Consider the following 24,718-nt stretch of genomic DNA (forward strand, 5'->3'; position numbering starts at 1 on the left):
AGCCAGCACTTAAAAGTTAAACATCAGTCATTTGTACAAATTTACAAACAGAATGATATTGAGTAGACATACTCTTGGCCCCAAGATAGCAAGGAACGTGTAAGATCCTACATTCATTCATGGAAATAGGATTGTTGAATTTCATAAATTGCTCAGAAAAGATGAGGGATCTTTTTGCTGTCCTTTCATTTTTATTTTTTAAAAAACACATCAAGTGCCATTTTGGCTAAATTCTATGTTAACAGTGGTTCTCAATTACTCAATAGCTTTAAAATAAAAATTAGTTAAATTTATTGGACTAAGTTGACATATATATTATCAGACTGTAAATTCTAAGGAGATTTAAATGGCTCTAAATAACGTACTCAGCTGCACTTTGTTCATATGCTTTTATAATTTTAAAAGGATCACTATGGGAAAACTAAGGCCACTGGTAGAATTAAGTCAAGGTTTTAGCATTCACCTTTTCAACTAAATTGGCAACTAAATTTCAACTAAATGCATCAACAATGATGCATGGAGGGGTTATTAAGTTCAGGAGCTAATATTTCTCTAATGTGACTATTAAGACTATAAACAGCATCTGTTGTGTATAGCACAACCCTGGAAAAATAAATAAAAGAATAGTTGTTCCCTTTATGTGCAGCCAATATTTAGTATAAGAAGTGTTTCTTGTGTATTCCAGATTTTGTTTTTCTTGTCTTGAAATTACATTTGAAACGGATTCAATTTGAGTTTTGTTCAACAAATATATGTGTTGAGTATTTTATCTTTTTAGGTGGACCCAAGTCTTGGATGTTTATGACAATGAAGTTATGTTTTACATTCAAAATATGATTCACAACTATCAAATTTCTCAAGCCTAGGACCTGATTTTCAAGTACTAATGATTCAATTCTAGCTGAAAAGTTCCACTCTAAATAAAATAAATAAAATAAAAAGTATGCTAGATATTACTAGTTTAAAAAAGCAATCAGGTGTAGCAAGCAAATGAGACAGCATACATTGTAAAGATTTCTCTATACATGCCTATAATCCTGGCTACTCAGGAGACTGAGGTCTGAGGAATGATGTTCAAAGGTAGCCCAAGTAGGAAAGTCTATGAGACTCTTATTTCCAATAAATTACTCATAAAAGGCTGGAAGTGATGCTATAACTCAAGAATTAGAGCATTAATCCTGAGCACAAAGAGGCTCAGGGACAGCACCCAGGCCAAAAGCTCAAGTCCTAGAACCATAACATACACACACACACACACACACACACACACACACACACACACACACACACACACACACACACACACACACACACACACACACACACACACACACACACACACACACACACACACACACACACACACACACACACACACACACACACACACTAATTAAATTACATGGAAAATGTGTATTTTAGGTGCATTTTAGGTGAAAATAAATTCCATTAAATCTTAATACTCCAATTACAGAAAATAGTTGCCTATATAAATATATAGAACAGCAGATAAATACTTAAGAGAAAGAGAAAGGGAAAAATAAGAGATGAGCAAAACAGAAATGGTTATAAAGTACTAGGAATATTGGATTATTTCATTTTGTTTTTGCAGTTTTCAAGTATAATACTGCATATTAAGATTAAAACTTTACTGTAGTTATCAGGAAAACTAGGACATTTAATAGTCATTTCAGGAACTCGCTATATTCCACAAACAAACCCTAAAATCCAGAGAGGAGTTACTAAGGGGATATCAATGTACAAGTAGAATATAGAAGCAAGGATTTTCCTTTTTTAAGTAGAAATGAAGGTAAAAATGATCAAAATGTCAAAATTATTCTGGTCAATTTCATGAGATCATAGATCCTTTAGTATCATGAGTCCATGTTAACATCTCCGAACCTCCTTGCCCTTGGCCTCTTTATTAGTTTGATTTCCATTACTATCGTGAAAAACCTGAGTTAATTAAAAATTATAAAAAGAAAAGGGTTAGTTGGGCTTTGAAAATTCCAGGCCATGATTCCTGGTCAAGCAAATTGCTTTGTGCCTCTGGAGAGCAGCACCTGTGTAGAGGGAGATGGTCAAACAAAGCCACTCAGGGGAAGTGAGAAGAAGAGCAAAAAGACTGGGAAGCACCAATTCCCCTCAAAAGCAGACCCCAGTGACTTAAAGACCAGCCAGTAGGCACTTCTTTGGAAAGTTCTACCATTTCCCCTGGTTTTAATACAGTGTTCTGGTGGATGTAAACATTCAAATTTATGACTCCTTTCTCTGCTAGTCCACTGCTTATATTTCTTTAGGTATGGATAGTGCAGACTTTTTTTTTCTCTTTTGGAAGGTTATCATGAAATTCTCTTCCTAATCACTTCCCACATTTTCCAGAGGTTTGGAATGTGATTAATGATAAGAGAGCTCCATTATTAAAGGTAGACCAGCCTTTGATCAAAACAAATTGTTTAAATAGGGATACAGGTGGACCCATTGCGACAATGAGATGTACAAGATGTTATGTGGAAAAACCAACTTTACAACTTTGGCAGGAGGTGGGGGGCAGGGATGGGAGATGGGAAGGGATGGGAAGGGGAAACAAAGGAGAAGGCAACAATGCTTGATAAGAAATGTACTTATTATCTTGCCCATGTAATTTTAACCCCTCTGTACAGTATTTTCACAATAAAAATTTTAAAAAAGCAAAAAAAAAAAAAAAAAAAAGATAGACCAGCCTTGTGTTGTATACTTACAGGATCACGTATGGAGTGAATAACTTTAGAACTGCAAGTTAGAAAGACACTTTTAACTAAAAGTATAGTTGGTGTGCCATTCTAGGACTCAAGTAACATGTTGAATTCAATTCTCTTTCTTAATTAATGGCTAACAGGCATTTTAAAGAGCTTTGCTGATTTATGAAACAGTCTGGCCTATCATATATTTATAGAATGTGGTCCCTGGAAGTTGTTATTCATTATTAATTGTGAAGGAGAAATTAGTGAAGGAATGAAGCATGAATTTTGATAAATAATCCATTCTCTCCTCTTTCTCTTTTCTTGGTGTAATAGTCAGGTAACCTAGGGGGGAAAACAGGAAACGGGTTTTTTTTTTAAGTAACACTCAACAAGGTAGATACAACTTCATGACTATCAGTTTTACAAACTTGGTCATACTTCTTAAAAGCTTTGAGTTCAACATTAGTTGTCATTTTATGTTGTTGATAGTGGGGATTTTCCTGCATAATTTAAAGTCATGTTCATTTGAACATGTTAATGTTATACTTTTGTTGCCTCTGAATTTTAATCCTAGTCAGAAGCCTCTCCTATACACCGAGAATACACCTTTACACCTTTTTTATTCAAATACTTACTTGATTGTATTTCTTACATTAAAACCCCAGTCCATATGGAGATTAGCCCTGTATATTATATGAAATTTGGGTCTCTCTATTCATCTATTTCCAGATTGTTATACATTTGTACCACCAAGGTTTATTAAAAAATATATTTTTATTTCAGTAAATTATTCTCTGCATTTAGTTTTAATTCCAGACTTTTAAAAAATGAACCTCTCTCTCCAAATATCAGTATCAACCTAATTTAAATACAGAATCTGTAACATGCTTATGTCCAATAAGGTATTACCTCGCTTTTCTGGCTCTTCCTATATACATTTTCACCCATTTGACTTCAGTATAAATTATTCTCCCTCCAAAATTTATCAGTGTTTTGATTAGGTTAGCATTGAATTTACAAGTCAATTAATGGAGAACTGACATCAGTATAATGTTGAATAATTTTGTTCAAGAATAAAGGATATTTTATCTCTTGTACATGCCTTCTTTGGTGTCTTTTGGGAGTTTTTAATTTTGTCTTTAATAGGGTTTATGTATTTTATTAAATTTATTCTTAATTATTTAGTACTCATGTTATTTTAGATGAGATTTTTCTCCACTCTAAAATCTCTGTTCATTATTGGAGAAGGTATAAAGGTTATATCATTTCAATATTAAACTAATATAGAAATGTTTTATTTCTTCATTTGCATCATTGAACCTCTAGAGTTTTCAATATACTGTTTTAACAATAGAAATAGCTTTCCTTCTTTTTTGCTCATTTTTATGCTTTCCAATGATTTCTCATCTAATGAATTGGCTATTATCTGGAGAATAATGTATAATAGTATTAGTGATAATGTGTATTTTTTCCTAATTGCTAAGATTGCTAGAAATATTTCCAGCATACATCACATAATATATTACCTTTAAGACCAAGCTAAACATATGTTATTTTGTTAAGAATCCCTAAATTGTTTTATAATTTTTTTGAATAGCATAAATTAGTGCTTTTTGTCAAAGACCTGAAGATAATAATATTTTCATGAAATATGTTATATTTGTATGGAGCATGATATGAATAAGTTCCCAATGCTAAACCAATCATTCATTCTTGAAAGAAACTATTGGCCCTGGAAGTACTATTTTCTTAGTACATTTTAAGAATCTGTTAATATTTCCTTTAAGCTTTTATGTGAATATTTTTGAACAGTATTAACTTGTAGTCTTTTTTCTTTATTCTGAAGCTTTCTGTTATGGTTGTTTCATGAAGGGAGTATCTTTTCAAAATTTAAAAATTGTAGAGCATTAGCTCTCCATAGTTCTTAAATGTTTAAAAATATTAGCTGGTGAAAACATCTGACCAAGTAAAATTTGATGTATTAGCTATATATTACTATGTTTCTTCTATAGAATTCATTTACTGTGTCTCTCTAACATTAAAAGGATCTATGCTGGTATTTAAATTTCTGTAAAAAATAACCTTAGAATTTCAAATTTTTCTTTTTTATAAAAAGTATACAAAATAAGTAAACAAAAATAAGCTTCTTTTAATTTTCATTAATTCACATCTTGTCATTCTAATTTATTATCCTGGTCCATTTTTCCTTTTTTATGGATAAAATAACCTGAATTTAAAATTTGTATTTAATTTTTAATTATTTAATATTTGGGGCCTGTTTTTTGTTGAAAATGAAATTTTCTATTTTATTTTTTATTATTAAAGGTGGGTAGTACAATGGGGTTCCACTGTGATATTTCCATATGTGTTTATAGGTTCTCTTAATTAAATTTACCTCATTTATCACTCTCCCCAGTTTCCCCTTCCTTCTTAAAACAATCTCAGTGGGTTTTACTTTTTTCATTTCATACATGCATACTTCAATCATACTGACCCTCCTTCAGCCTCTTCCCCTGACTCCCTTACCTGCAAATAGTAACCATGCTTTGCAGATACTTGTGTCCAGTCTTGTCATTCATTTTCTTTAGCATATGCTATTTGTAGAAAGGGCTTCATGATGGTATTTCACACATGTGTATATCATGCTTTAGTCAGACTATCCTGCTCTTTCCATTTCCTCTTAACCCTCTATTATTGAGCATCTTTTGGTAAGTTTCCTTATGCCATTGTTACGCCGTGGCGTAATGTATCCCTCCATCATTTACTCTCCATTGTTCTCTTACATGTACCTGCTCTTTTCTGCTCTTGCATGGTCCTTAAAATGGCAATGCTCCCATCACTGCGCTAACATAGCTGAGGTTGCAGATGTAAGCTACCACATATAGCGCTTATTATTTAAACTACAAAAGCAAATCATAGTTTACTTGTTAGAAGACTCAGATATATTTGAAACACCTCAAAATGAGAATAGACTTTTAAAAACAGTACAGTTTATGAAATCTAAATTGTAGCGTGAATTATTTCCAGTAAAAACCTGATAGCCAAACTCAGCTGCCTGTCTAATGGCTTTTCTCAATTGCATATTAAAGAAGCAATAATAGACACATATAGAGTTAAAGAAAACATTACTAAGTAATTGCATCTGATTCTTTTGAGAATTTGAATGTATCTATGAAAATTTTGAATTATCCATCTTCTTCACATAACATTGTAGTTGAACAGCACGGAGATAGACATTTCTGAGATAAATATTTCTACTAAATAGAGGCAATGTTTGAAACAGAGTTGCTCCGTAAATACCAATTCAACTGAAACTTTAATCCATTCTCCCTCTCTTCTCTCTCTCCTTCCCTCCTTCCCTCTCTGCCTCTCTCCCTCTCTCCCTCCCTTCCTTCTTTCCTGTATTTTGGGTTGATCTTAAAGCCTTGTACATGCAAGGTAAATGCTCTATCACCAAGCTATACCTTCTTCCTGCATTTCCTAATTCTCCAAACTAACCAAATCAAATAATGGTATTGTTTGTAGAAGAATATTCTAAATGATTTATGACCTAAAAATCAGGGGATTATGTAGTGTCTGCATTTAAATTGTCTGGCATCATAACTTGTCAAGGCTGGACATATTCTAGCTGTCTGTCCTCTATGTACTGACCTAATAAAGAGGGCTAAAAGGTGATAAAAGCATTCCCCTGACATTTACTCTATCACCTTGGACCTAATTGTTATGCAAAAGATGGTTTTTATGAGTAACTGATCTTAGGTGTTGCTCACTGACATGGAGAAAGTGACACATTATGAGTACACAATGTAAAGACATTTTCCAAGACAAACATTCCTGAATAAAGGGTAAAAATGAGTCAGGCCAGACAATTCATTGATTGTCTTTATCCTTTATCACAATGTTTCTTTGTATTCTTTGGGCTATTATACTGTCATGTAAGGGAAGATGGAGTTGTTGAAAACATTTGCTCTGAAAGAGTCATTGAACTAGACCCTAATGTTCTGGTCTTTCCTAGACTTATTTTCACTAATAATCTTTCTAAAATTCTAATTGTTTGTGCATTGTCCTTTTACATTAAGGCTCTGTAGAACCACAGTTATGATTGGGCAATTACTATAAATAATCCAATGGATTGATCTAGTAAAATTTAGACAAACTAGAGCTAGGTTTAAAGAGGGAATTCAAACTTTCAAATATAAATTTTTTATTTGTATTGTAAAGATGATGTACCAAGGGGTCCCAGTTATGTAAGTCAGATATTGAATACATTTCTTTTTTTTTTCTGGTCGTGGGGTCTGAACTCTGGGCCTGGGCACTGTCCCTCAGCTCTTCCGCTCGAGGCTAGCGCTCTACCACTTGGGCCACAGTGCCTTTTCCGGCTTTTGCTGCTTATGTGGTGCTGAGGAAATGAACCCAGGGCCTCATGCATGCAAGGCAAGAGCTGAGCCACCTTCACAGTACCCTGAATACATTTCTTTTTGAATGATGTCACCCCTCCCCCAATTTCTCCCAGTTTTTTTCCTTCCAAATCCTCCTCCTCCCTAAGTTGTATAGTTCATTTCCAACATAGTAAAAATTTTAAACTTTAAAACCATCAATATCAAATAGAAAAATCACATCTTTGGGTAAAAAAAAACCAGATAATTCATCCCACAAAAGAGAATATAAGGAAAATGGAATTGTAAGTCAGAGAACATGCTTATAAAATATGAAAAAAGTGTCAGCATTGAAAATAGGATAAAGCATTTTATGAAAGAAGAGGATGTATTCAGCTGGGAATTTTAATGGAACAGAAATAATCTAGGTAAAGAAAGTCCAAGAGGCATTAACAAAATGCACAGTAAACAAACGTCCTCTAACGATGACTTCATTTTCATCTTTACAATTAGGTCTGGGAAGGTGGCTCAGTGGTAGAGTGCTTGCCTTGCATGCATGAGGTCCTGGGTGCAATTCCTCAGCACCAAATAAGCAGAAAAAGCCGAAAGTGGTGTTGTGGCTCAAATGATAGAGCACTAGCCTTGAGCTGAACAACAGCACTCGGGCCCAGAGTTCAGGCCTCATGACCAACAAATTAATTAATTAGTTAATTAATTGGTGAGTATTATACACAGTTAAGCAGAAGATTGGAAATCAGCTGATTTTACAGTCAAGGCCCATCATGAGGGTCCTTTATATGTCAAAGAAGAAGTCAAAGAGTCAGCAACAGAGAGATGCTGGGGGAGAAGGATTAATGGACATTCCTGGCCTTCCAAAAGGGACCAAGTTCTGCATCATAGATGGTAGCCTCCCTGTAGATGGAAATATAAGAAAATTGATGCCCCAGTAAAGAACATAGAAATCTTGATCTTTTTTTCTTTGTGGTGAGACCTAGTTTGGGTATCTAACATTGAAATCTCTAAGATAATAAGATAATAATGGAAGTGGTGCTGTGGCTCAAGCTGTAGAGCGCTTGTCTTGAGCTGAAGAGCGCAAGGACAGTGCCCAGGCCCAGAGTTCAAGCCCCACGACCAACAACAACAACAAAAGATAATAATAAGTCTGTGCTGTTTTAAGCTGCTCGATTTGGATAGATTTGTTACAGCAAGCATTAGGAAATTAATACAAACTCTTTGTTGACATAGATATATAGTTTCACTTACAAGGACAGGGACTAATATTAGAGTCTTTGAGCTGAGTAAAAATGCCATGGTATAACCCTGTTTGTATGTTTGTTTTTTTAAAAGCAAATTGGAAAGTGTAACAAGGGAGAATGATAATGTCTGAAAAATTGCTAATTGAGGAAAAGTTCATATAGAGATAGCTTTGTTTGACAAAAGTTCTTTATTATATTTAGTTACTCTGTGATGAAGCAGAATGTTTCTTAAGATCATATGAATATTATTGTCAAAGCAAACAAATGAACATCTCCCACACGAATGGATTAATAAATGAGATGTAGAAACTCACAGAAAGCTGTGAACTGACACCACAAAAAATACTTTTAAAAAGTCTGTCATCTATAAATTGTAGGAAACAACAAATACTGCCAAATATGGGTGAGACTAAAATAGAGAAGAAAAAGATGAACAATTTCATTGAACGTGCCAATTTTACCTATTAAATGTAAAAGCATCTTGATATATAAGTGCATTTATAGTGAAAATAAATACAAATATGAGTATGCATATATATAGAAGAAGAATAGAATACAAAGTCATGTTGTTGGAATTATATGTGTTGACTTCTCAGACTTGCTCCTTTAACTTAGACATAAGCATTTACGAGTCTCCTTAGGTTTCCATGGTTCATTTCTCTTCATTGCTGAATGATATCCCTCTGTTGGGTGTGTTGCATTTTATGAAAATACCTGGTGGATCCTTTAATTTTGTCTATTGTAAATAAAGCTGCTATAAACACCCACATATTGAATTTTTGTGTGGATCTGAATTTTCAGTACCTTTGAGTGCAAACCAAGTGTTCTCTCATCAGATGGTAGAAATATATTTCGTTTATAAAGAACTACCAAGTTCTCTAAGCAGACTTAACTTTACCCATTCTTTCCAACCGTATATGAGATACATTGTTCTTCTACAAGTTTGGCTTTTTTCCTGTGGGCAGTGTTTTTGGATTTTTGCCATTCTCCAAAGTGTGAGATTCATTGTATTTGTAAATTGATCATGACCCATACATGTTAAACTTCCTTTCTTATACTTAATTGTTATTATCTATGTATCTTCTTTGGTGAGAGGCTTGAGGTATGAAATCTTTTACTCATTCTTTAGTCAGGTTTTTCATTTCTTATTGTTGAGTTGTAAATCATCTCATATATTTTGAATTGTAGTGCTTTAGCAGATAGGTAGTTTGCATGAGTTTTTTTTTTTCTCATTCTCTTGATAGTGCTTTTGCAGAGTAGAGATTTTTAATTTTAATGAAGACTAGCCTAGCAAACTATGCCTTTGCTGTTGAATCTAAAATGTCACTGCCTTGCTTGCTGCCATGCATATTTTCTCTTAGGTTTTCCTCAAGAAGTTCTCTTTTCATCTTACATCTCTATTGTCTGTGTCCACAATAATTTTCTTTTCAAGTGTTTGTCTAGGTGTTTCAGCACCATTTACTGAAAGGGTTTTTCTTCGTCGTATTGCTTTTGATCTTCTGTCCAAGATCAATTGGTGATAGTTAGGGAGGGCTGTTTCTTAGCTGTTATATTTGTCCGTTCTTTCTCCTTTGCCCGGACTTGCTTACAGAACCTTTATGGGAAGTCTTGAAGTAAGGTGAGATCAGACCTTTAATTTTGGTCTTTTTCAATATTGTGTTGGTTATTCTGGGTCTTTTATCTCTTTATAAAAACTTTAGAATCAGTTTGATGATATCCATGGTATATCTTGCCATATTACATTTTTAAGACTCTTTTTAAATTGTAAATTTTAACAACATGATAGCACCTTCTATGTTAGACACTCCCTACTTTCTGGAGTTTAGGGAAAGCTATCTAATGCTAAAAATTAATTAATAACTACAATAGTAATAATCAACTCTGACAACATTCCATTGGCTTCTATTTCTTCTATTTCATTATTCAAAGAACTCTTTCAGGGCTGGGAGGTTGGCTCAGTGGTAAAGTGCTTGCCTCACATGCATGAGGCCCTGGGATCGATTCCTCAGCACAACATAAGCAGAGAAAGCCAGAAGTGGCTCTGTGGCTCAAGGCTAGGGTGCTAGCTTTGAGCTGAAGAGCGGAGGGACAGCACCCAGGCCCAGAGTTCAGTCCCTATGACCAACAAAAAAATAAAAAAAGAACTCTTTTAGTGGTTATTAATTGAGGGTATAATGAGAAAACTAAGAATTATTTTAATTATTTAAATGCATAAAATTAGTAGGTAGTATAATTTCAATTTTTTTGGACAGTACTAGGATTTAAACTAAGGGCCTCTACTAGCTAGTTAGGCACAATAGCCTGGAGCCACACCTAGAACTCTATTTTGCCCTTTTGAGTTTAATGGATATATACCTGATTTCAGGTTTATTTCCTCTGTATTATCTAGAATGTACCTATAAATCTGCAAGTAAATCCAAAAGCCAGTAAAAGGCCAATAATTACATTTAGACAAATTAATTAGACAACAATTAATTAAACAGCAATCTAAACATTCACACAGTGAGAGAACAAAGGAGGATATTCTTAGGAGAGGATCGCAAGGGCTCAATAGCTATGTGTGTGAGATCATATGAAATAATGCTTATAAAATGAACTCCAAGAAATGGAAGTAAGAGTGTTTTTATTATGAAGTTTACTTACTTTTGGCTTCATATTGTTGTTGAGATGACAGGTGTTCACTGCTGAAAGTGCTCACCGCTTCCCTTCAAGGACTTCAAGGGCTTCCCTGCCCAGGCTGGCCTAATACTGTGGTCCTACCAATCTCAGCCTCACATTTAGTATGGGATGGTGGTTTTCTTTGCTCAGCTGTGGATTGAGAAGTTGTCTTGTGAATTCTTTTCTTACTGGACTGTCTTCCAACTAGATCTTCCTGTTCGTAAACTCTCAAAGACCACAAATAATAGGCATGAGCTACGGACACACAGAAGTGGTAAAATTTTTATTCAGATTTAAGTCAGTAAGAAATAGTATTCTGTTATGATTGTGTAATACCATTTCCCAAGCATTTTCATGGCTTTATTTCTGACAAAAACCTGACACAGATTGCAAACGACTGGCTAAGTTAGTCAAGTGAAATAATTTTATTCTGGGTGATATTAAACTAGTAAATTAATGGAAGCAAGTCGAACTCTGTCTGATTTATGCCCTTTCACTAAATGTAGTTTCATTGAGGACCCATTGTTTCTTTGCGTGTAACTTTTTAAACATCCACAAAACTACCATGCTTTACAAAGATAAAAGACATTAATATGTATTTTATTAATATTACTATTAACACATTAATATGTGTTTTATCTTTGTAAAGTGGGGGTAGACTAGAATTGCTAATTGCTAAGTGTGTGCTTTGATAACTCTGCAGTTGAAAACATTTTATGAAGTCCTATCTTCTTAAATTCTAATGGTAAAACCACCCGGCTGGCTCCTCAAACTGCTCTGTAACTTATCTCTTATTTATCATATTCAAATCTGCAATCTTGATGCTATTTTTGTGATCGTAATTCATGCTCAACAATCTGCTTCCATTCTCAACTCAGTGAGCTGGCAATCAATTTCTTAGCACTATTTGGGAAGAAAGCAAATTCTAAAAATGAGGCTATTAATATATTACAAGTAAGTACTAAATCTGTTAGGTAGAGGCTGACAGATCACATTAGAAGTGGTGCCCTCAGGCAAAGGGAAGCAAGAGAAGGGCCTTGTGATACATGATACTATTATTGACCTTTGAGTTATACTATTTATCAGAAAGGAAAAAATAGTCTCCTTTGTATGGGTGAAAACCAATAAGTGAACCTTTTAACCTAGATTTCCAGGAGAAGCAAATTGGTCTTTGTGGAAGTTCATTAATTAGGCTGTTTATCCTCCCCCAAAGAAATGGGGTTTGTAATAACCTCATGAACATGTATTTAGCATGAGTTTTCAGCTTTCTATTATATCAGAAGCTAGGGCAAAAAAAAAAAAAAAGACTGGAGACTTATTGGAAATATTTGGTCTGTGTTTGATTTGAGTTTTCAATTACTCCAGCCCTTTATTTATCTCCATTACACACCTGCCCTCTATTATAAATAGAGATTAAATTATAATGAACATGAAGATGCTGTGCTATTTTGAAAGCACTTCCTATACTTCATGAAGGATGCTCAGTTGCAAACCTAAACGGTCTTATGTAATCATTAGAGTGAGTCTGTGGTATAAGTAGTAGTGTTGTTCCCATTCCCATGATGTGGAACTTTAGGCTTTAAGCTGGGAGACAAATTGTCCACATTTGCACAGCTAATCTGTGGGAAGAAACTAGGGTCTCAAATCTGACAGAATCCTCTAAGTATCATGTGAGTCAAGATGCCAATAGTTTGCATTATCCAAAACGTTTCATCCTGAATTTAAAATGAAATGTCTATTTTAAGTTTTTCACTTACCGAAAAGTAATGGAGAATGGCACATGTTTTTCATAGGATGTGACGAGAACAGCCCAAGCTGGCCTCACTCTCAGAATCTTCCTGCCTCAGCCTCCCACCTGTTGCGATTACAGGTGTGCCTCACCACACTTTGGTCCTTTTAAAATTTTTGCTTAATCTTTAATTTTCTTTTTAGCATTTTCTTACTTTCTGGAACAACAAAGTATATCAAGATAATCTTACACATTTATTTTTAATCTAAGCTTTAGAATCTACCATGTCTTTAATGAGTAATTTTTTTCATGTTCCAGAGAAACCAAGATCTTGGCACTGGGTATGGTCATTTGGGGGTATGATTAATTCTAGGCCCTTGCCAGTAATACAGACATAAACAAATATGTGCACTAACCCCTGTGCACATCCATATCTGTAAGCAAACTTTCTTTCCCAGCTTATCTCTAATCCTCCATCCCAGGAATGCATTTATTTAATTGTTCAATTCTAGTGTGCATACCCATGGATTTATGAATTGTTAAACTGTATCCCCAGAGGAAGCAACATTTCTAACTAGAATAGAGCACTTGTGTGTAGTTGATTTCACTTTGGGTCTGAACATTTCCCCTCATTTCCAAAGCTAATTAGGCTGTACTTCCTGACCTTTTTACCAGACAATATTTGAACTCCAAAAAATAATAGTTTTGTTTAGTGTGTAACTACATTATGGAGATTAAAAACTCCCAAGGTGCACAGTCAGTGATAAATAGTTTTAGGTCTGTGGTGTTTGTTGAATATGCTAATATCATAGTCATTGTATCTAAACTACTTTTTTTCCTGTATTGGTGGTACAGCTCAGTTGATAGAGCACTCATTTAGCATTCATAAGTCCATGTGTTCAAATGCCAAGGAAACATACACATTTTCTCATAGCTTCTTTCCTGGTTTGTCATTTCTTTCTACACTATACATTGCAAATGTAGTTTTCTGTAGAAAAAAGCAATTGATAGGGAAATTAATTTTAAAAATATTTCATATAGGCTATCATTACTTATCATTCAGTGGGCTTAGAAATATAATGGGATGTATTTTTAACTATTTCCAAATCACAATTAAGAAAATGGCAACAACATATGATTTAAAATTTTATATGTAATAGAAAATATATATAATTATATATGTACTTAGCAAAAAATAGGAAAGTTCTAGAAATATTAGCATATAAACTATATCAACCTTTGTAGTTTCTCTGACTAAAGACTCCATTGAAACTCTGTAACTCATCTGGACTTTACAAATTTTATCTCAATGTATTGTTTCTGAAATTCAGGCTTGGAAGTAGAAGGATTTATTTTTAAAAATAGTTCAGAAATAATGTAAATTGAGAATGAAATCTGGAATTAGAAGGTCTGCCTCGTTTTCTGTATAAGTCAGGCAGGACTCTAAGTTCCACAAAATCAATTATATACACGTGGAGAAATGGTACCTGAGACTTTGGCTAGCAGCGTGCAAACCAAGGATGAAGCACTCATAAAAAGCAAACCTTTCACTGAATATCGGCCATTAAACATTTAGGAGCCTACATGGAAGAAATCTTCTTTTGATTAAAGTTTAATGATTTTTATTTATAAAATGACTAGCTTTGAGGTTTTATATATTCATAACTTCAAGGGTTTCTCAGATATCTCAAGTACATCCAAGCTTTTGTAATGAATCTTCCATCTTAAATGAATGATTTATTACTTCCACAAACATTTTAAAGTAGTTTGTAGTAGGATGTTGGGCTCCAAACAGAAACAATCTCCCTGAGAGCTTTATCAGGTAGGTTTGCTCTATTGTAGCTGAATTCGAAAGGAAATGGTGAGTACAAACCACAATGATAGAAAACTACATATGTGCTTTCCAGGAGACAGGCACGAAGACATGTAATTACTGTATTTCTCCCAGAATGCCTAAATCACAAAGGTGACCATGAACTTCATTTTGAGTCAAATCACAATGACTCTAGCAGATGACATTTTTTTCCAGCTAACTATGTTTTGTGCTGCAGAATTTTTAATGTCAACCTATACCGTTGTCACATTGATCCTCCTGGATTAGTTTACAGATCTAGTTCAAGCTCACAATGGACAGGGTCTAATTTTGAAGATGAGTATGAGTCACTTGCAGTATGTGCTTGTTGGCTTCTCACCATGGTAACACCAAGAATTGACATAACTGAAAACAAAGGCAACTTTTCTTTTTATTATTTTGGTTTATGGTTTTAGGGGATTCAGTCCATGGTCATTTTACCCACGTGTATCTGGGTCTGTTATGAGGTGGAACACCAAGAAGGCAATATGTTGTGGCCGAGGTAACTGTCACTTCATCTCAGAATAAACAAGCAGCCAGAGAAAGAAAAGTGGAAGAGTCCAGGTATAACCTTCAAAGGCCCATCCCCTGGTGGCTTCCTTCCCCCAGCTGGCCTCTGATTCCTAAGGATTTTTTTCCCACTTCTCAACTTGGTGTTACCACTTGGAAACCAAACATTCAAAACATGAGCCTGTGAGAGCCTTCATAACCAAATCATAATATCTGGCAACACCCTGGCCCCAACAAAATAGCCTCTCTTTCTTTCTTTGTATGTACATCACAATATCATAATCCAATCTTGAATAGTAAATTGATTCTCAGTATTCTTGACCTCAGAGGCTTTAAAATGAAATGAATGGAAATAAGAAAGATCATACACTAATATGTATAACAGCTAGGTAAAATAAATCACCAGTTTGAACCTAGCAAGTTGTGATGACTCATGTCTGTAACCAAGATACTTGGGATACACAGACCAGGTGGATTGTAATTCGAGGCCAGACCCAAGGGTGAAGAGTTAGACTCTCATCTCAACCAATAAGCTAGGCATAGTAATATGTACCTATGACACATATGGAAGAGTGTTCTGGTTCAAGCTTGCCTGGGGGGAGGGGGTCAAGATCATACTTAAAAAAATAACAAGCAAAAAATCTGGTGGTATGCCTCAAGTAGTAGAGATTTGAGACTACTCCACTACTCCCAAAAATAACTCCAAAAGTTTAAACTTGAGGATGTAACTCATTGCATTAAGGAGAGTAGGAATTGGGCATTTATCAACTATGATTTTTCAAAATCAATTATAGTCAGAATAGGAGTTAAAGGAATAATGACTGATTTATGCTTTGGGGCATGTCAAAGGTAAAGAGTTTTTTCAGTACAAAATATGGCTGGCTAGATACTTTCACAGGGTTGCTCCAAATCTTCCGAAATGCAGTATATATGGAGAATAATGTGTTGTGTGCATTAAAGCTATTAGAGTAGATGAACCCCTTGCTTAAATGCAACAAGAGAGGAGCCCATTTTCGAAGAAGAAAAAACAGGAAGAATGATAGTTGGCTGACAACGAGTCTCAGCCATGGAGATAAGAGAATGAGACTAGGCACTGGTGCCTCATGCCTGCAATCCTACCTACTCCCAGAGGCTTAGATCCGAGGATTTCCTTCAAAGCCAGCCCAGGCAGGGAAGTCTGTGAGACTTTTATCTCCAATAAACTCATCAGAAAAGGCCAGAAGTGGTGCTGCAGAGCAATAGCTTTGAGCAAGAAAAGCTCAGGGACAGAGCCTAAGTCCTGTGTTCAAACCTTACAACAGGCACAAAATAAAATTTAAAGAGAGAGAGATAGAGATAGAGATAGAGAGAGAGCAAGAAGGAGACAGAGAGAGAGAGAGCAAGGAGACAGAAAGAGAGAGAGAAAGAGAGAGAGAGAGCAAGAAGGAGACAGAAAGAGAGAGAGAGCAAGAAGGAGACAGAAAGAGAGAGAGAGAGAGAGAGAGAGAGAGAGAGAGAGAGAGAGAGAGAGAGAGAGAGAGAGAGAGAGAGAGAGAGAGAGAGAGAGAGAGACTTAGAAGGCAGATAGAAAACCAAACTAGATTATTTCAAGTTGTGCCAAGAATGATCATCCTGGATAGAAGACACATTGAATCTGGAGAAGAAGGGTCACCAGGTGAGGATTAATTCATGATCTTTTCATTTGGTGATGAGAAGAAGCCTCAGTTTCAACCAAATTTTGAGATGGAAATCAGAATTTAAGCATTACATAACCTTCCTAAAGGAAAAGAGAGAACAGGCCTCATTTAAGAAGTTGTATCCAGCCGGGCGCTGGTGGCTCACGCCTGTAATCCTAGCTACTCAGGAGGCTGAGATCTGAGGATCACGGTTCAAAGCCAGCCCGGGCAAGAAAGACCGTGAGACTCCTATCTCCAATAAACCACCAGAAAACCGGAAGTGGCGCTGTAGCTCAAGTGGTAGAGCGCTCGCCTTGAGCTGAAGAGCTGAGGGACAATGCCCAGGCCCAGAGTTCAAGCCCCACGACCGACAAAAAAAAAAAAAAAAAAAAGAAGTTGTATCCTTCCCAGACAAATAAAACCTGGGCCTGGGGAGACTTTATTTCCATATAGTTATATAGAAAAGCATTTTAGGAGCAGTCACATTCCTGAGCATGCTCAATTCATGACATATATTCCTGAACATACTCAGTTGAACACCATCATTGAAAGAGACACTTAACTTACATGGTGTCATAAAGATGGTGAGAAGAAATTCTTCCTATATGCTTAGCTTCAATTCCCAGAAAACATTTTAGCTGTAGCCAATGGAGAAGATGGTTTGAATTCGGGTTAATAACATATTTCATCTCTGTGAGCACCTACCTCACTTAGCTACAAACAAAAGGATGACTCTAAAATTGGAGGCTTTAAATCCCATCATAGAAGACAGAAGTGATAAAATACAAAATGGCAGGGAAGCTGAGATCTCTGTGGGAGAAAAGTTTGAGGACACAGGAGAAAATAACAATTACCAGGAGAGAAAGATAAAAGATTCAGAAATATGGGTCAAGCTGGGGTTATTGGGTGTGGCTCAGTAGTACAATGCTTATTCAGAGTTCTGCTTTTCTGTTGCTTCTACCCTTCCCTTCCCCATCTGACATGCTAGTAGGGAAATACTCATTTTGATCTGTGAACTCTGCAAAAGAAAATCCTAATACATGTTCATTTTGGAGATGTTCTCTGTCTTGGAGCACAGTGCTGAAGAGTGAGTTTGCCTCCAAATTGGTTTGCAGACATCGTATAATGATGCTAAATGTAAACGGAGCACTGTGTGAGGATGATATATGGAAAGCTCCCATGCACTTTGTGAGAAAAAATGTTGTATAAGTGGAAAGCATCACATGTATTTTAGGAGAACACATGCGATTGTTTCTCAAGGGGAATTGTTAATTGATGCACTGTGCTTGTTCTAAAGGTATGTGCAAGATTTATCAGTTGGTATATAAGACATGTTATATTGGATAAAGAGAGCTTAAGAGGATACTTAACTGTTTCCAAGTATTTGATAATCAACTATTCACCACTTTATTATAGAATAGGAAAGAAAATCAATTTAAATTTGACTAATAAATCTTTATTTAAGTCTTGCCTAAGCATTTTGCTTTGGTGTGGGTGCTTGAAATAGGAAAAGTAAATAATGCCTTTATTGTTTACTAATTCTTATGCAGCTACCTTCTCTGTTCTTCAGTTTCACTTTTGAGTTTTCCCAAATAACTCAGTGAACACTGACCATTGTTCTTCTATACAACTTTCTAGTTAGTCTTTTGCAATTGTATCACAACAGCCAGTCCATTTTATTATTTAGGAATTCATTGATTTCACCTTTAACACAGATACTTCCTCTCGTGTTTTCATATGTATCATGCCTGAAATTTTCAGCCAATCATTGTTTCTTGACTATAACACATTATGCCTGTGCATATCAATAATATTTCATGGAGTTAGGGATGAAGCTGAGTGCAGTAGCCCTTGCCTAGTATGTGTCAGACCCTGGAGGACAGAAAGAGAAAAAAAAATATTTTAACAAATAACCATTTAAAATAGTCTATGTATAAACTACTTTGAATAAGGATGAGAATGACTGTTTTCATGGTTTTACTCACTGTGTTTTAGTTCAGTAATATCAACTTTACTTAAGCTAGAAAACTATTTGTATTAAAAAAATGTCTATTGTCCCGATCATGTCATATACTCATGACTGCAGATTTTTTGTTTGTTTTATCCCTTTGATGCACTAAAAAGTCTTAAGGAAGGTATGAACGTGAAGAAACAAGGCTATTATTTTGTACTCTTGCTAATGATCTTCCTGCCTTCCTTGAGGCCCTCAGTGGAATCTGCCAGCAGAAGTCAGCCGAGGAGACATATTTCAAAGAATTAATGGTCACCTAATTGAGGCAGCACCAAAGCCCTGTCGTCTGGAAATGCAGATACTGTAAATTGATGATCAGAGTCTCCAGAGATTTAATGGGAGGCAAACAGGAAGCATTGCTCTGCCACCTACAAAATGTGAGGAAAAAAATAATTCCCATCCCATGTCCCTGCTTTTAAAATGCCCAGGGCTATCTTTGTTCCAGCACTAGGAGCAGGATAAATTAAGAAAATGCAATTTATCCCTGAGATGTAATCCTGTGGGAGATGTGAGGAAAGTAACAGGTAGAGAAATTGAAAGAGAGAAAGAGAGAGAGAAAAAGGAAAAACATAGATTGCCTTGGGTAAATAATATAAGAACCAAGCAAACAAGGTGTCAAGATGCAGCATTAATATGATAATGATTTGCAGTGTGATGTATGTTGTTGTAGGTCTGTCAGCATCCTGTAAAAAAAGTTCAGTGTTTTATGCAACCACAAATTTGATAAAACTGCACTTAGGGGTAGAAAAAATAATGTAGTCCTCATTGAGAACTAAAAGAAAGGACATGATGAACAACGTGAATCAAAGGGGAGCAAGACATGACATTACTGAGACCCTGGCACTGGACATATGATGTCGATCCTAAACTGTTAGTTTCCCTAGAAGGGGCCATGTATAGTGTTTTCTTTTTCTATTACAAATAAGACTCATTCATAAACACTAGGCTTTTCTTTTAAACTTTGTTGACATACTTATTTATAACATGCAGGTGACATTTTGGGGATACAACTTCTTGGGGAAAGTAGCCAAATGAAGTGGAATATTAAATCATAAAGGTTTATTTCATAAAATCATGTGTAATTGCAGTTGGTAACGTAAGTAGAAGATCAATGTGTATTTACTTGTTGGTTAGTAATGTTCGAACTATTATTATCCTAATAATTATTGGGATATTATAATACTGTTATTCTGTTTCCTTATTAAATTGTCTATTAATAGTTGTTTCTTCAACTGTTCTTAGAGCCACAGAGACAAACCCATGAGACTCTTATCTCTAGTTGGCCAGTAAATGTCAGAAATGGGGGTGTGTCTCAAGTGGTAAATTTCCAGCCTTGAACAAAGGAGCTAACCTAGGGCCTGTCCCTAAGCTTTACAGTTCATAGTTAGCACTCTACCACTTGGACCACAACAACTCCACTTCCACCTTTTTTAGCTGTTGATTGGAGACAAGAGTCTCATAAGCTTCCTGGCCTGGGTGGCTTCAAATTGAAAACCTCAGATCTCAGCCACCTGAGTAGTTGAGGATTACAGGCATGAGTGCCACCACTGCCAAGTCAAACGTTTAAAATGCATAATTTGTATTTTAACATAATATAAATTGAAATGATAGTGACAGATTCAGTTCTACACTGTGTGAACTTAAGGAAGTTCCTATCATTTTCCTGTATTGGTTTGTGAGGGAGAAACTTGAGAACAATCTCACCTGCTTACCCTGTGCTCATGGCTATTTTTAGGATTAATGAGATAATAATATTCAAAGTGCTTGAAATCTTTTGTGTATAAATACACATATGTATATACGCATATATATACATATATATGCATATCAGTGTATAGGTATCTATACATAGATATGTATAGATACTTAATAGATATATAGAAATATAACATGTATAAATATATATATAATGTATATATGTGTATAGATATGACATGTATGTATAAATATACATAATATACATGTATGTGTACATATATATATATATATGATATGGCATACAAATAAACACAAATAAATATACACATATGTCATTTGAGTCTTTAGCCAAGAGTCACCTAATCTGGTGATCTGAAAACAGAATTACCATGTCCTGTCTATCCATAGGACAAGTATGAATACTCCTGGCTGCATTTTACTGCATATGCCCTCAAACAGACATTTTATATTCCTGTTTCTGATGATACATTATCGGTTTGCTTTGTCTTCTTTAGTAATAGAAGCTCTGCTAAAAATGTTAGGAACCATAAGCTCCTCCTTGTCTTGAAGCTCACATTTCAAAATTATGGAAACTCAGATCCTGTGCTGCTTTCTGAACAAGAGAAAGAACTTAAGTATACTATATTTGGGGTTTTATATTAAATTTTTACCATTAGATATTGCCCTGTAACCAGGGAATCACCACTATTGATATTTTTATTCATTTTCTTCAAAACAGAGAGTTAAACAAAATGAGATTATTATCGAGAATCTTGTCATGTGTGTTGATGTACACCTGTAACATCATTTTCGATGGATGGATGCACCACGGGCCCTTAAAGTAGCTCTTTTCTATTGATTTCCTTTCAGACTTTCATTATTCTAAGCAAAAAAAGATTCAGTGACTGACAAGAGCTTATAGATACTGTAAAAGGTTCCATCTGAAGTGATTCATGTAAGGAATATTTATTGTTCACTTGCTAGATGTATGTTCTTCTATGTAGTGTTAAAATATAAATATTTGTCATTTTCCCTCTCACCCTTCTTCCTCTTCCCCTCCTTTCACCTCTTTGTCTACCCTGCCTTTCCATATCTTTCCCTATCTTGTAAATAACATTGTAGTAAAAAGACTTGTGATATGTTTGGGATGAACAAATATTCTCTGAAACTTTTAGTATTTTCAATAGTCCAAAATATGCAGGTTTTGTATTTTACTATTAGAATTAAATAACTAAGAGGTGTGATTCATGTTCAGTATGCATTGTGACCATAGAATTAGGGTGTTCTAGAACATACTTTTATGAAATTAATGGAGCCAGTTTCATTACTTTATCCTCGCAGTTTAGGTTTTATTTCAATACAAACTTTAAAGTGTAGTATGAAGATTTAATTTTTAACTTTAAAACATGGTTTAAACAGTTCATTAATACAGAAATGTAGAAAAGGGGAAAAGATAGAACCTTCTCTCTATCTTTGCTCCAATCTTACACTAGGTGCTAAGTTTAAATCATGGTGCAAGGAAGAAATAAAAGAAAGAAAGAGAAAAAAGAGAAAGAAAAAGAGAGGAAGACAGAAAGAAAGAGGGAAGGAAGCTCAGAGAAAGGGAGAAAGGAGAGAAAAAAAGAAAGGAAGGAAGGAAGGAAGGAATGGAGGGATGAAGGAAGAAAACAAAGGAAGAAAGAAGGAAAGAAAGACAAGGAAGAAAATCAAGACAGTGAAGAGAGAGAGAGAAAGAGAAAGAGAGAGAGAGAAAGAAAGAAAGAAAGAAAGAAAGAAAGAAAGAAAGAAAGAAAGAAAGAAAGAAAGAAAGAAAGAAAGAAAGAAAGAAAGAAAGAAAGAAAGAAAGAAAGAAAGAAAGAAAGGATTATATTAAGTGAAGTAAGGCAGGCCCAAAGAAACATAGGTCCCATGGTTTCCCTTATTTGCAATAACTAGTATATGTCTGAGACAAGCAGAAAAGGTCAGATAAGTTGATGTTAGGCAAAATGAACCCCAAGATAAGGACTCAAATGCTTTTTCTTTCTTGCGATTGTTTCTAACATAGTTATAAGATGATTTCTTTGTTGCTTTGTATGTCCCTCCCCGACGGTATAACCCCTCTTTTCACTGTATTTGATGTCGGTATAATTTGTGGAGAGGAAGAGAAAGAACAAATGGTTTAAATAGAGATACAGGCGGATCCATTGCAACAATGAGACGTACAAGACGTTATGTTGAAAAATGAACTTTACAAGTTTTTTTTTAGGGGAGAGGGGTGGCAGGAGATGGGAGGGCAGGGATGGGAAGGGGAAACAAAGGAGGAGGCAAGGATGCTTGATAAGAAATGTACTCATTATCTTGCCCATGTAATTGTAACCCCTCTTTACGGTATTTTCACAATTAAAAAAACTTATTAATACTAAAAAGAAAGAAAGAAGGAAGCCGGGCGCCAGTGGCTCACGCCTGTAATCCTAGCTACTCAGGAGGCTGAGATCTGAGGATCACGGTTCAAAGCCACCCTGGGCAGGTCCTTGAGACTCTTATCTCCAATAAACCAGTAGAAAACTGGAAGTGATGCTGTGGCTCAAGCGGTAGAGTGCTAGCCTTGAGCTGAAGAGCGCAGGGACAGCGCCTAAGCCCCACGACCGACCAAAAATCAGAAAGAAGAAAATAAAGAAAGAAAGGAAAGAAAGGTAGGGGAAAAAAAGAAGAAAAAGAGAAAGATTTTCCACTGACGGCGATAATCCTTGGTTTTTCTGAGAGCTTGCTGACTTTATAGAGAACTTACTGGGTTCATACCTAGATTTCATGACAAAAGTTTGATATCCGAAGTTTGTCCAGCCATTACCTGAGAACACAAAATGGACTTGATACACCAGAGACCATCTCACAAAACCAGAATGGCAGTTGATTTAAAATTGAAGATATATATGGCCTAAGATCCAGAACTATTTATCTTTATGGAGTCTAACCTTTCTAGTGGGAAAATCCATCCGTTCACTTTATCAAATTATAGACCAGAATTTTGTTCTGCGAGCAGAGGGATTTGAGGTTTTAAGGAATATTTTTAGGTTAGCTTGTATATTCAAACTTACTTATTCTCTGAATATTTCTTCTTAAAGTCAGAAAACTCACATTCTAAGAGCTGTGCAGTGGTTTTTGTTGTTACAAAACAACATCACAAAATACTCATGATCATTATTAATTGTTGTTAGATATTGATTCTTCTCATGACCAAAATTAATATGCTAGATCCTACATAACACTGTGATTGTTTTATTCCTATTATCCTGTATTAAATATGTGCATAGGCAAACTAAATGCTGATTTGGGGGAGATAACAAATTGGAGGTAAGAATCCTGCCATAGTTAGTCTGACTAGTCTACTTTGCTTCGGAAAAGCTAAAATTTACTTGGAGCTTTTGGATATTAGTGGTAAAAATAATTTTTATGCATGGTAAACTAGAAATGCTGATGGAAAGAGTTTCAGAAAATTTAAATTCCACTAAGATGTGAATTATAGTTTTTATATCTGTAAAATAAGAAACTGTTTGGCTTGATTATGAAGGCCAATATTCAATGATAACATTACCATTTATCCCCATAAGTAGTTGAGAATAGCTTCTTTCTTATGTAAATGTAATTGAGCTTCTCTGTAAAATTTAATTGTTTTAAGTATCAAATGACTCTGTAAAAATGCATATATGTCAAGACATTTCTTACTTTAAGTGCTACCAAACTTAGCCATAATCCTTAACAATGTATACCTAATGGTTGACAATGCAGAGAACTGTGAAAATTAATACTTTAGTTGTAGATCAGGCTTTTAGCTTTAAAGAACTTTTGAAATACTTGAGACAAATATGTTTTAATTGGTAACATTTTGGAAAGAAACCATATAAAATGACCAGAGTAGCTGTATTACATTAATAGCCAAAAACAAACAATCCCCTCCTCAGAAATTAACAACATCCCCTCATATACTGAATATGAATTTTGATTATAAAATAAGAGTATAAACCAAATATTTTTAACTAATCTCAGTTATTTGTGAATTTGTCATTTCATTACATGAGACAAACTTGACCTAGAGAAAAGTTTAATTTTACAAATAGCTAAAGTTGTGCAGTTTATTCATATGAGAGTGAACACATGTTTTAAACAGGATCTGCATTGTATGTGATAAAATATTTCCTACCAAACATAAAGTCATGAGGCTTCAATGCATTTCTCTTTATTTAAAAAGACAATCTAGATGTGTGGGAGCTAGG

The sequence above is a fragment of the Dipodomys merriami genome, unplaced genomic scaffold (assembly GCF_024711535.1).
Source record: "Dipodomys merriami isolate MVZ:Mamm:240054 unplaced genomic scaffold, mDipMer1.0.p SCAF_13, whole genome shotgun sequence".
Lineage (NCBI taxonomy): Eukaryota > Metazoa > Chordata > Mammalia > Rodentia > Heteromyidae > Dipodomys > Dipodomys merriami.